Source organism: Tachyglossus aculeatus, chromosome 3, assembly GCF_015852505.1.
Source record: "Tachyglossus aculeatus isolate mTacAcu1 chromosome 3, mTacAcu1.pri, whole genome shotgun sequence".
Classification (NCBI taxonomy): domain Eukaryota; kingdom Metazoa; phylum Chordata; class Mammalia; order Monotremata; family Tachyglossidae; genus Tachyglossus; species Tachyglossus aculeatus.
In genome coordinates this window covers 80,279,708-80,293,286 of record NC_052068.1, presented here as the reverse complement: position 1 = coordinate 80,293,286, position 13,579 = coordinate 80,279,708, and the positions used below count along the sequence as shown (strand labels likewise).

Sequence of the window (13,579 nt, the reverse complement as noted above, 5' to 3'; positions counted from 1 at the left end):
TTCAGAAGCTTTGACATATAGCTTTGCAACTGTGGCATCCTCTTTGTAGTATCTCTCAAGAAAAAGAATGAACTATCATTTTATTGTGATTTCTGCCATTAGTCTGAAGTGTGGATGTGACAAAATTCCAATAGCGGTGTTTAGCCCAGACCCCAAAAGCCTCATCTCCTGCGGCAGCCTCATGGTATCCCAGGGTACCTAAGCAGGAGGGAGAAGGATGTAATGCCCATTTTGCAGATGAGGTAACTGAGACACAGAGAAGTGGAGTGACTTGCCCAAGGTTATACAGCAAGCATGAGGCAGAGCTGGGGCTAGTACCCATGTCCTCTGATTCTCAGGCCCATGCTGTTTCTAGTAGGCCATATGCTGCTTCAGTATACTTCAGTAATTACACAAACTTTCCTAACTACATATGTGTTCTTGGCATGTTTCAATCAGTATTCTATATTGAGTGCCTACTAGGAGAAGCAGCATGGCATCTTCTAGATTGTGAGCCTGTTGTTGGGTAGGGACCGTCTCTATATGTTTCCAACTTGTACTTCCCAAGCGCTTAGTACAGTGCCCTGCACACAGTAAGTGTGCAGTAAATACGATTGAATGAATGAATGAATGAATAGTGGATAGAGCATAGCCCTGGGAGTCAGAAGGTCAAGGGTTCTAATCCTTGGCTCCGCCACTTATATTTTATGTGACCTTGGCCAAGTCATTTAACTTTTCTGGGCCTCAGGTACCTCATCTGCAAAATGGGGATTGAGATTGTGAGTCCTATATGGTGCAGGGACTGTATCCAACCCAATTTGCTTGTATCTACCCCAGTGCTTAGTACAGTGCCTGGCAAAGAGCAAGTGCTTAACAAATACCATCATCATCATCAGTAGTAGTATTATTATTACTGTTTGCTGTGCACTATACCAGTTGGCTTACAGTTTAGCCATTTAGAAAAGGCAGAGCTGCCTGTCAGATCAGCCAAAAGCCTTTCTTTTCTTGGATTTAGGAATTCCACCTCACTTTCTTAACATCTTAGGAATCTCTTAGATTCCTAGTGGCCAGTGCTGTCTCCCCCCAAATGATTCCAAATTCCCAGGGGATTCAGGAGACTGTGGTGTTTCAGGATAAGGGAAGAGTAATTCCCAGAAATGAAAGGGTTATAAGAATAGGCTTCCATCTCATCCTTCACTCCCATTTAGTTAAAGTTCCGCTTACAATAAGCGCCTGGATATTTATACAGCCGGGCTGTGTCAACACATAGTCATTGGAAGAATCATACTGTAGAAACCACAAGTTGAATATATGTCAGTAATATATCATCAAGAAGCATTTAAAGATCTCCAGGGAGGGAAACTCCACAACCTCCCTTGCATTCTCTGTTCCATCCTTCCAGTCAACAGTACAATCTCTATATCGTTCTCTGAATCCTCTCCATGGCAACCATCGCTCTTAGATGGTCTTTGTGTACTTCTGCCAGAAGGCAGGGGATTAGACCAAGATGACGGTTTTGAGGCCTCTTTAGCAAATTTTCCATTGCGCCTCCAGAAAATCTTTATTGAAATCAAATTACCAGCTAGTGTAGAAGGAAAAGGGGAGATTCATGTAAAGTGGACCCAGTTTACTAAAGCATCATCGTCATGGCCCCGTTAATGCAGTCGAGAGTATTTCATACTGGTATTGTCTGAATACTAAAGGAAGGATATACATGATTTACTATTGTGATTGCATACGAAGAAAGAAATTGGAGCAAGCATCACGTGATTTGAGGCACATAATTTGTAAATGGAAGTTAAACTGCTGCATAAGCTTTACAAAACTAAGGAACTTACCATATATTGCAGTTTCTCTGTTTGAAAACTGATGGTATTATCTTAGGCATAGTTACCATCAATAATTCCTCTCTAAGAATTGTAGTTGGGGAAATAGGACATTTTTTAAATTGAGGAGCAACAGTTGCCTGTTGTGCAACCTTTGGTAAGTCACTTCTCTGTACCTCAGTTTCCTCATCTGTACAACGTGAATTCAAAGCTTTTTCTCCCTTCCTACGAAGGCTATGAGCCCCATGTGAGACAGAGATTGTGTCTGACCTGATTAACTTGTATTTATCCCAGTTCTTAGAACAATGCTTGACACAAGGTAAGTGCTTTATTTATTCTGACGGTTTTGACACTTGTCTACATGTTTTGTTTTGTTGTCTGTCTCCCCCTTCTAGACTGTGAGCCCGTTATTGGGTAGGGACCATCACTATACCCTGCTAACTTGTACTTTTCATCATTTCCATTTGGGTTGCCTCACAATAGTCAGTACATCAAGCAACATCTTGCAGCCCCTCGTGATCTTGAGAGAGGTTTATAGAAGCCAGTATCGTTATGAACCAGCTAATAAATATTATCATTAGTCACCACCAGAATCCGTATGGCTTTATATCACAGTGGGGCATATTGGAAGTGACCTTTTCAGTATTTCAGATGAAGGCAAAGAGCAGACCATCTTTGACTTAAACTTCCTGATTGTGGGTTAGCACCAAAGTCTTGATGAATTTAAGAAATATATTCTGTCACCATCATCCGGGTCTCTCTTTGTGTTTCTGATCTCATATGATCCTCTTTCAGTTTAGCAAACTATCAGCATCATAGAAAAACATGGAGAGTTTTGTTTAGGAATTGCTATATTAGAAGATTATGTCCCAGAGGCATATACACATACAAATAAGAAATTATTCAAATGATAATGAACCACTTTCCATCATCACTCCAGCCCATTAAATTGATGTTTAGGGTAAAGAGAGCAGACAATATACCAGGGAAAACAATTGGCCTTCATTTGGGGCAGAAAACTGAAAACTGTCAAGGAATTAAGGTTTAGGAAGTTCAGTGATTAGCTAAGAATTAGAAAACCAAATCAAGCAAGTCAGCATGTCCATTAGGAGAATGGCAAGAACGTGGTATCAAGCTTCAAACCAAATGTTCTGGTGTCATCTGACTTCTAGAACATTATGGGTGTATTTTTGTAGGCGAGGAATCTGTTATATTGTGTTGCACTCTTGTTTAGTACACATGCTCTGTACACAGTAAGCACTCAATAAATGTGATTGACGGGAAGCACCTCAGACATAAGATCCGGTTTGTTAAGCAGTCCCATCAGTGTCTCACATGTCCTATATTTAAGTAGAAATACAAAGAATAATCAATCAATCAATGGCATTTATTAAGTGCTAACTACGTGTAGGGCACAGGAACAGAGGACATATAGGCTGCTGTAGTTGAGTAGGAATGGTGTGACTGAAAATAGTGAGGGCAGAGGAGAGATTTTCAGGTGAACTCTAAGGTTCATCTCAGACAATGCGACTTCATTCATTCACTCAATCATATTTATTGAGCGCTTACTGTGTGCAGAGCACTGTACTAAGCGCTTGGGAAGTACAAGCTGGCAACATATAGAGATTGTCCCTACCCAACAACGGGTTCACAGTTCACAGTCTAGAAGGGGGAGACAGACAACAAAACTTGTGGTCAGGTGTCGTCATCAGAATAAATAGAAGTAAAGCTAGATGCACATCATTAACAAAATAAATAGAATAGTAAATTTGTACAAGTAAAATAAATAGAGTAATGAATCTGACCCCTCACGTTTTCCTCCATACCTATGCCAAGGAAACACCTTATTGTCACTGGTGTCCATTTTTCGATTCTCTTCAAAGCACTGCCCATAGTGCTTCAGAGATGCAGTCCTCGGTCTTGTGCCATAGTTGGTTCTTTAAAGTCATATCATAAGTCAAAGTGCATTTTCCCATAGGAACAATGTTATAAATTGGGGTTATATTCTTGACCCGGCAGCCAAATAATATATTTTCACAAAAATGACAACAACTGAGTGAATGAGTCAGGCGCCTCCAGACGCACTGTGATGTAGGTACTTGCGTTGCCGGCATCCGATGTAGTCAATTTGCACCTGTCTCGGGCCTAACCGTGTGCTGTCCTGACACTGTGAAGTCGAAGCTGAGAAGAAGCCTTGAATTTGTAGTAAATCGTAAATTGGATGTTTTTCATTAAGTCAAAGCATAGTAAATAAAGGAGTATATGAATTTATCTTCACTTCAGATATGATTGTTTACGGATGGCTTTGCATCTATTTTCTCAGTTATCTCAATTAAATCCTATAAAAGACAGGCATTTTCATTTTATCAAATTTTTTTTTAATGTATCTAAATGCTGAAGTGACTGTATACTATCTGGTCAGCCCGAACAACCCTGTGTTTCTTATTGAAAGCTAAGGAAGTCTAGGGATATCTGGTATCTACATGGAGGATTTGGGGAGTTAATGTCAGTGCTCTGCTTCGAAGCAGTGGCCAAATTTCATATTGTCCCTAGGTCCCTTCCAGTTCTAAAGTACTGTACTCTACTAAATACTCTGCTTGCAGTCCATCACTTCACAACCGTAAGACTTTCCATTCATTCCGTGATATTTATTGATGACCTATTTTGAACAGAACACTACTAAGCACTTGAAAGCAGAATGATAAAAGCAAAGAACCGGGGCCATTCTCTTATCAATCAGTCAGTTGTATTTATTGAGCACTTCTTGAGTGCAGAGTACTTGGGAGAGTGCAATACAACGTATCATTGGTAGACGTGATCTCTGTCCTCAGGAATCTTACGTCCCAATAGTAAAGACAGACATAACAATAAATTACAGGTAAGGGAAGCAGCAGAGTGTAAGGATATGTTGCATAAATGCTGTGGGGTTTACAACTAATCAGAGAGATAATCAATTAATCAATCAGTGGTGTTTATTGAGCACTTACTATGTTCAGAGCACTGTTCTAATCACTTGGAAGGATACAGTACAACAGAATTAGCAGAAATGTTCCCTGTCTGTAATTCATTCAATCGTATTTATTGCACGCTTACTGTGTGCAGAGCACTGTACTAAGCGCTTGGGAAGTACAAGTTGGCAACATAGGGAGACGGTCCCTACCCAACAGCGGGCTCACGTGAGCTCACAGTCTGGAGGGAGAGACAGACATTAATATGAAGATGAGATAAGCACACAAAAATTGTATTTTACAAGGGAACAGGTAGAAAAATGTAGATTCATTTGGAATATTTTACAATAAAACTGAAAGTATTCATTGAGCTTTCATTTATTTTCAATTGTATACTGACTTCCTGCTGCAGAGATCATTTAGGGAGAGATATTTTGTTAAAGAGTGATTGTGATTTTTCTAAACATTTTGAAGAACATGAGCTTCTTGGGGAGAATAAAATGAATGATTACATATACCCATAAAAATGGTATTAAGAAGCAATATTAAGGTTGCATGCAATTACCTAGTTCTTCGTCCTTAGAAATTTAAATTATGGAATATTTAAATACGCACACCTCTTACTTGTATAGTATTCCACAGTCCAATTTTGATCAGTAGTTACAATTCATTTATTTGGCAGTTTTAATCATTTTTAGATAGGCATTAATATTTCAGATTTGTCATTTAAGTTTAGCTGAGGGTAGATCACTTTTTCTTTCTATATAATAAGAATAATGATAATGCAGGCCCAGCCGTTTACTTCCACTGGGCCAGAAAATTAGTTAAGAAAGGTAAATACTATTATTTACATGGAGAATTAGTGAGTTTAATTAAAATAGTTTAATAGCATCTGTACATGTGAATTTGAGCATCCTATGCTGGGATCATTGGCCTTCAACAGGCCAGTAATACATTTCTCTGTGTTTTATTATTTGTCAAAGGAGTACATATAATGAGACTCCAGAGAGCATGCAAAGCAGCAAACATCTGTAATTACTCCTAATACTTGGGAAAACTATATGGACTGTCATTACTACAGATGATGAACATAGCACATACTTTAAAGGGAAACTAAAACCTTCTTTAAATATGATTTTGGGACCGGCTGCCTTCTGAAATGAAACTGGAATACAGTGAATTTCTGTATTACGAAAAATTGTATCATGGTTAGGTTCGAAAAGGTCCCCTGACTGAAACTTCTTTAAGTTTATCAAATTCCAAAATACCAGTTCCAAAATGCTGACAGACTCCTTTAGAATTTCAAGACTGTTAACAATAGAAAATTAATTTTCGCTACAGGCAAGAGTGTTGTAATTGATGCCCAGTTGAGGAGCAAGTCACATTCATTTATTTCCCCAACCTGCTATATTTTAAACAAATTTGGGGAGAAATGATTTTTTTTAATAACCTGTAATATGGTTTTAAACACCCAGTTAGTGTTTGAGCTGGTAAAGCTGGGTTCTCTCCATAAATTGAAACAAGTCTGATCTAAAGCTCATTTACTGTCTTGGAACGGAATTGATCTTGCTTTCACATTTGATTCACCCACTGCAGATTTTGAGAGGAAGAAAAATAGCATTGTTAGGTCAGTTTAACTAGGCCAGAGGTAGATAGGAAAGCTGGCAAACCAGTTCTTTTCTGGATTATTTTTGGTTTATATTTTAAAACTAAGTAACTTCTTTTAATACAATTAGTGTGTGTTTTTTGTAGCTACTCCAGATTCTGTTTATAATCCCTCATAGAAGCAATGGGAGTGCATTAAGTTATTATTGCACCATCACAAACTCAATTTATGATTGCTACGATTCACTGGTGTGAAGTCTTTAAATCTATAACACATGATTTTGGCAAAGATCTTAAAATCATAACAATTATGGCCCATGATAATTTAAAATGAAATAATCTTGTTTTTTTTAACCTTAGTGTGTGGCATAACAGTACTATATTTCACAGGCTCCTCAATTAAAAGAACAGTTAAATTTGTTGGATCTCGGATTTCATTGGAATTTTATATTGTTTTAGAATTATTAGATGTTCAATTGTTACGATATTGTAAAAATATAGACATGTAGGCAGTTGAAAAAAGCTAAGTGTTTATCTTCATGGAATGAAATCACACAACTAGGAACCTTCATTTAAACTTGTGAAAATTATCTTGACATTTTCATTCTTTCATGGTTTTATTAATCTTAAAACAATTGTAATTTAAGTTCTGATCATTTTATTGTCTTAGGGCCTAACCCTCCAGTATACCATATAAAAGCAAACATTTTAGACGAATTCTTGTTCATTCTAATTGCTATCAACTTCTGTATAAGTAAAATATAGTTTAGCAATTGGAATATATACCATCTCTGCTGATTTTTAGCTGATTTCTATTGAATTAGTAGAGAGTATTTCCATTCACTGTTTCTGCAATCCATTTATTTTAGGGAATTTGGTCTTTTTTAGTCTTTAGGCTTTCTTCAAGCACATTTATACTGTTGGTAAATGAAATCTTCATTGTTTTAAATAAGCACTTATTTAGGTTCACACATTTTGGACAATATATGATGAAAACAGTTGAATTTGAATTGGAAAAGAATAGAAAAGAAGAAAACTAAGCGTTATTTTGTCTGTGGTTTGTCCAGTACTGCATGAAGCAGCTAATTGCTTCTCATCTCTTTTGAAATTTCTCAGATTGAAAAGATAGAATTTATTGATTAACTGCATAGCAAATATTCCATTGTCACTCCTCCTAGAAAACACCCACATGCATTCACATGTGGCAGTGAGGCAAGTAACTTGGTCGTGCCTCTCTGTACCCAAACATATTTAAATTTTCAAATTTGGGGCTGAATCAATTTAAAGGCACTTTTTGAATAGGGTGGCAAGGTGCATAACTGTTGAACAAGCACAAGGTGAGGGAGTATGGAGCTGTTAAATATTTCATTCTCTTCAATAGCTAACAAGTTTTCATTTTGCTTGTAAAATAAGGAGAGCATACTAAGAAGATACTTTGTCTGCATAAGATTTAATTTTTAATGCTACACTTCACTCTCTTTGCTCGTAGATTTCCCAAGTGTATATTATTGTACAATCATCATAGAGCTTTAATGTACTTTTTGGGTAATGAAAGTCAATAAAGAATTTAAATATAGTTGAAATAAGTTAAATGGGCATTGCCCATCAATTGTTATTCCTAAATATGGTATGGCTTTCCCTTCATATTTATTATGGCACCTCCATTTAGTTAAGGTAGCGGTTGTGGCCTTGATTTAATTGTGTAATTAAATCATTACTTCAGCTTATGGTCCTTGCACTATCTGTACTATTTGGCTGCCCCATTCTCATTTTTCCTTGAACATAATTTAGACCCTGAAGTAAAACTTGCATTATCCTAAAGTAAACTAAGGAAAATTAACAGTATAATCCATAAAAGGTGACTACTCCTGGAGAACGTTGACCCAAAGGACAAACAACATAGCATATAATAATAGTAATTATGGTATTTATTTAGCACTTACTATGTACCAAGAACTGTATGACAACATTTATTGGATACTACCACATACATGCGTAAAGGCATAGTAATTTGATTCCAGTGATTCTTCCCCATTGTTTTCAAACATGTTTATGTATCCCTATCCTAAAAAAACCCAAAACACCTCCCTTGAGTCCATGGCTCCCTCGAGTTATCACCCCATCTCCCTCCTACCATTCCTCTCCAAACTCCTTTAGCAAATGCCTATAACCAGTACCTCTACTTCTTCTCTAATTCCCTCTATTTCCACTGCTTCGCTTCACCATTAGTGCCATCTGTGAGGTCACTCGTGGCTGCCTTCTTGCCAAATCTGACAAACTCTATTCCATCCTAATCCTCCTTGACCTCTCAACTACCTTCAGCAATGTGAACCACCCCCTCTCCTCCTGTAAATTTTGACTTCACCAGCACTGTCCTCTCCTGGTTATCCTCCTATCTGTTTTGACTGTTCATTGTCAGTCTCTTCGCAGGCTCCTTCTCTGCCTCCCGCCGTCTAACTCTGGGAGTCCCTCAGGGCTCAGTCCTGGGTCCCCTTCTAGTCTGCATCTACATCTACCCCCTTGGAGAACTCATTTGCTCCCAAGGCTTCAACTACCACCTCTACACAGATGATTCCCAAACTTTCCTCTCGAGCCCTGATTTCTTGCCTTTTCTAGAACCTCACATTTCCTCCTTCCTTCCCCTGGATGTCCTGCTAGCACTTCAAACTAAAAATGCCAAAATAGAACTCCTCATCTCACCACCCAAATCCTGTCTTCCTCCTTATCTCACATGCCTTTAACCTTGGCATTATTCTCAATTCATCTCTCTCATTCAGCCCACATATTCTGCATTACCAAATCCTGTCCATTCTATCTTCACGGCATCGCTAAAATCCACCCTTTCAACTTCATCCAAACTGGTAATACACAGATCCAGTAACTTGACTTCTGCACTAGCCTCCTAGCTTACATCCCTGCTTCCTGTCTCTTCCCACTCCAGCTCACCCTCTAGACTGTAAGCTTTTTGTGGGCAGGGAATGTTATGTTGTTATACTATACTGTCCCAAGCGCTTAATACGGTGCTCTGCCCGCAGTAAGTGATCAATGAGTACTAGTGACTGTTCTCTATCTACACTCAATCCCTTGGTGAACTCATTCGCTCCCATGGCTTCAACTATCATCTCTACGCTGATGACACCCAATTCTACATCTCTGCCCCTGCCCTCTCTCGCTCCCTTCAGGCTCGGATCTCCTCCTGCCTTCAGGACATCTCCATCTGGATGTCTGCCCACCATCTAAAACTCAGTATGTCCGAGACTGAACTCCTTATCTTCGCTCCCAAACCTTGTCCTCCCCCTGTCTTTCCTGTCACTGTAGATGGCACTACTATCCTTCCCGTCTCACAAGCCCGCAACTTTGGTGTCATCCTCGACTCCGCTTTCTCGTTCACCCCTCATATCCAATCCGTCACCGAAACCTGCCGGTTTCACCTCCGCAACATCACCGAGATCCACCCTTTCCTCTCCATCCAAACTGCTACCTTGCTGGTTCAATCTCTTATCCTGTCCTGACTGGATTACTGCATCAGCTTCTTCGCTGGTCTCCCATCCTCCTGTCTCTCCCCCCTTCAGTCTATGCTTCACGCTGCTGCCTGGATCATCTTTGTGCAGAAATGCTCTGGGCATGTTACTCCCCTCCTCAAAAGTCTCCAGTGGCTACCAGTCAACCTACGCATCAAGTAAAAACTCCTCACTCTCGGCTTCAAGGCTGTCCATCGCCTCGCCCCCTACCTCACCTCCCTTCTCTCCTTCTACATACAGCCCAGCCCGCACCCTCCGCTCCTCTGCCGCTAACCTCACTGTGCCTCGTTCTCGCCTGTCCCGCCATCGGCCCCCGGGGCCCACGTTCTTCCCCGGGCCTGGAATGCCCTCCCTCCGCCCATCCGCCAAGCTAGCTCTCTTCCTCCCTTCAAGGCCCTACTGAGAGCTCACCTCCTCCAGGAGGCCTTCCCAGACTGAGCCCCCTTTTTCCTCTCCCTTCCCCCCCCCGCCCTACCTTCTTCCCCTCCCCACAACACCTGTATATAAGTTTGTACAGATTTATTACTCTATTTTTTTACTTGTACGTATTTACTATTCTATTTATTTTGTTAATGATGTGCATCTAGCTTTACTTCTATTTATTCTGATGGCTTGACACCTGTCCACATGTTTTGTTTGGTTGTTTGTCTCCCCCCTTCTAGACTGTGAGCCCGTTGTTGGGTAGGGACTGTCTCTATATGTTGCCAGCTTGTACTTCCCAAGTGCTTAGTACAGTGCTCTGCACACAGTATGCGCTCAGTAAATACGATTGAATGAATGAATGAATAATGACTGACCGACTTCACCTTGCTGCCTGGTTCATTTTTCAAAAATAACATTATGTCCACATCTTCCCATTCCTCAAAAGCCTCCAGTAGTTGCCCATCCACTGCTGCAAAATCTTTCCTATCAGGTTTAAAGCACTCAATCAGCTTTCCCTTTCCTACCGTACCTTACTGATTTCATTACTATAATCCAGTTGCACACTTCATTACTCTAGTGACAACCTACTCACTCTACCTCAGTCTTGTCTTTCTCACCACCTACCCCTTTCCCACATCCTCCCTCTGGCCTGGAATGCCCTCCCCCTCTATAATCATCCCTTCTCACCTGCAAAGCCTTATTAAAATCACATCTCATTGAAGAGGCCTGCCCTTATTAAGTCCTCTTTTCCCCTACTCCCTCTCCCTTCTGTTTTGCCTAAGCACTTGGATCTGTAGCCTTTAAGCACTTGGTAGTCACCCCACTCTCAGCCCCACAGCACTCATGTCCATATCTATATTTTATTTATATCAATAACTGTCTCCCACTCTAGACTGTTAGCTCTGTATGGATAGGGAGCTTGTTTAGCAACTCTGTTTTATTGTTTTGTTTTGTTTTTCAGTGGTATTAAGCACTTACAATGTGTCAAACACTGTTCTAATCACGGATGTAGGTACAATTAAATCAGGTCATATACAGTTCCTTCCCTTGCCCCTGCCCCTTATAGGGCTCACAATCTAAGTAGAAGGGAAAACAGGTATTGAAACCCCATTTTGCTGTTGAGGAAACCGAGGCACAAAGAAGCAAAGTGACTTTCCCAAGCAGGCAGGTGGTAGAGCTGGGATTAGAACCCATATCCTCTGACTCCAAACCCCTGCTGTTTCCCTAAGCTGCTTCTCATTACTCTTATTACTAGACTTTTAGATAAATTTCCAAAAAAAAAAAAGGAGACTGTATAGGATCAGACGGCTTGTTTATCTCTTAATACTTTGTCACTAAGCGTATTGCCTTTAGTTGAGCTCAAACACAGTCAGAACAGTATTATTTTCTAATGGATTTTTGGCGGGTTCACCAAGCTAAATCACGGTTATATATTATCTATAGCTTTCTGTAGATTTGTTAATAGACATTTTGTAAATATAAAGGCACCATCATCATCACAGAACTGTTAATGCAGTCTTTGGCTACTATAGCAAAGCTGATGTGTATTGGCGAATTCACATTAGCATAGCCACTGCTTGTCCTGCATTAGATAATGGACTCAAAGGTTAAGAGCAAAGGATTTCAACAGCTCCAATCAGCAGAGCTTTTCCAGGGCTAATTACCTCTTTACTGCGCTGACTCTAATGTGACATGTTTATTGCCTTAACTAACAACTCATTAGCTTAGTTGATGTTTTTGTCAATATTAATTCGTTCATTTAAGCCAAGTCAAAGCTTAAACAAAGATGTCCAGACTGAGGAACGGCAGCGGAGTGACTTTTTGTTTGCTCATCTTTTGTCATTTTAGCTAAATTCAACAGCAAAAAAAAAAAGTGTACAGGAGAGACATGTCGTACAATACATTCCTTGAAGAGATAGGCATTTGCCTGTCAACTGATATTACCAACCAGGATGTCAGTGTTGGATAGCCTAAAGGTGCAGTTCATAGCCTGATATTTTTGTTAGTGACAAACAGTTGCTAGCTTCTGACTAAATGTCTTCAAAGACATGTTAGTTGTGTAGTTTATTTCATTATAGCCATTAGGAGAAAGGCACTGTAGTTCTTTAGAATAATTTAAATAATTACTTTGGATAAAACCCATAAAACTGCATTGTAATCTGTCTGAAAATGATGGCTAAGCAACTTAATTAACAGAGAGTGTGAATTATTTCAATGAAAGAAGAGGCAATTATGAAGTTTTAATGAAATATTTTCTTCTACTCAATTTCTGCCATATTAGAAGTTAATACTGATGGCCCTTTTAAAAGAATGTTGCTATTTGAACTTCATTTACTTTTTATTAATGAATTACTAAATTATTACTGTCAGGTAGCAATTTCAGAAGCAAAAATTAATTGGGCTCAATTCATCCTTTGGAAAGTGAAGGAAGCTACTTACATTGGATAGTTCCAGTAACTATTTCCAGGCATTTTATTTTGAAAACCATATAGTTCCGGGAAGTCTAGACTGTAAGGTCCTTTGGGGCAGGGAACCTGTCTACCAACGCTATATTCTTCCAAGCACTTAGTACAGTGCTCTGCACACAATAAGCGCTCAGTAAATACGAGTTGTTGATAAATAAGCAATAATGGCCTTTCTCAAAGTAGGCCTTTTACCACTCAGTGGTGAAGTGAGACCCTAAACTCCTAACCTACACATTTTACTCTGCTAGACAACGACCGTGGACTTAGTTGCTGAGCTCCATTTGGGTGAGGGACTCTGCCTGACCTAATTATCATAGATCTACTCCAGGACTCAGTACAGTGCCTGGCACAGAGTAAGTGCTAAACAAATTCATTCATTGTCGTATTTATTGAGTGTTCACTGTGTACAAAGCACTGCACTGTCATGGTTATTATGGAGTTAATGGTATAATAATAATAATGGCATTTATTAAGCACTCACTATGTGCAAAGCACTGTTGTAAGTGCTTGGGAGGTTACAAGGTGATCATATTGTCCCATGGGGGGCTCACAGTCTTAATCCCCATTTTATAGATGAGGGAACTGAGGCCCAGAGAAGTTAAGTGGCTTGCCGAAGTCACACAGCTGACAATTGGCGGGGCCGGGATTTGAACCCATGACCTCTGACCCCAAAGCCCGTGCTCTTTCCACTGAGCCCCGCTGCTTCTTTATGGTATGCCACAGCCAATCAATCTTCTGTGGGAGTTGTGTGATTTCAAAGCATCCAGTCAGAACTTGTGCTAGAGGTGGGCTGGGTGAAAAGGAAAAGGAGG

At 39.8% G+C, this 13,579-nt stretch overlaps 1 protein-coding gene across 1 annotated transcript in view; it reads left to right on the top strand.

Moving 5' to 3' along the window:
* The window catches only part of WDR7 (WD repeat domain 7), a 451,784-nt gene that overhangs the window by 287,850 nt on the left and 150,355 nt on the right, over nt 1–13,579 (top strand). The gene's annotated exons all lie outside the window — the stretch shown is intronic.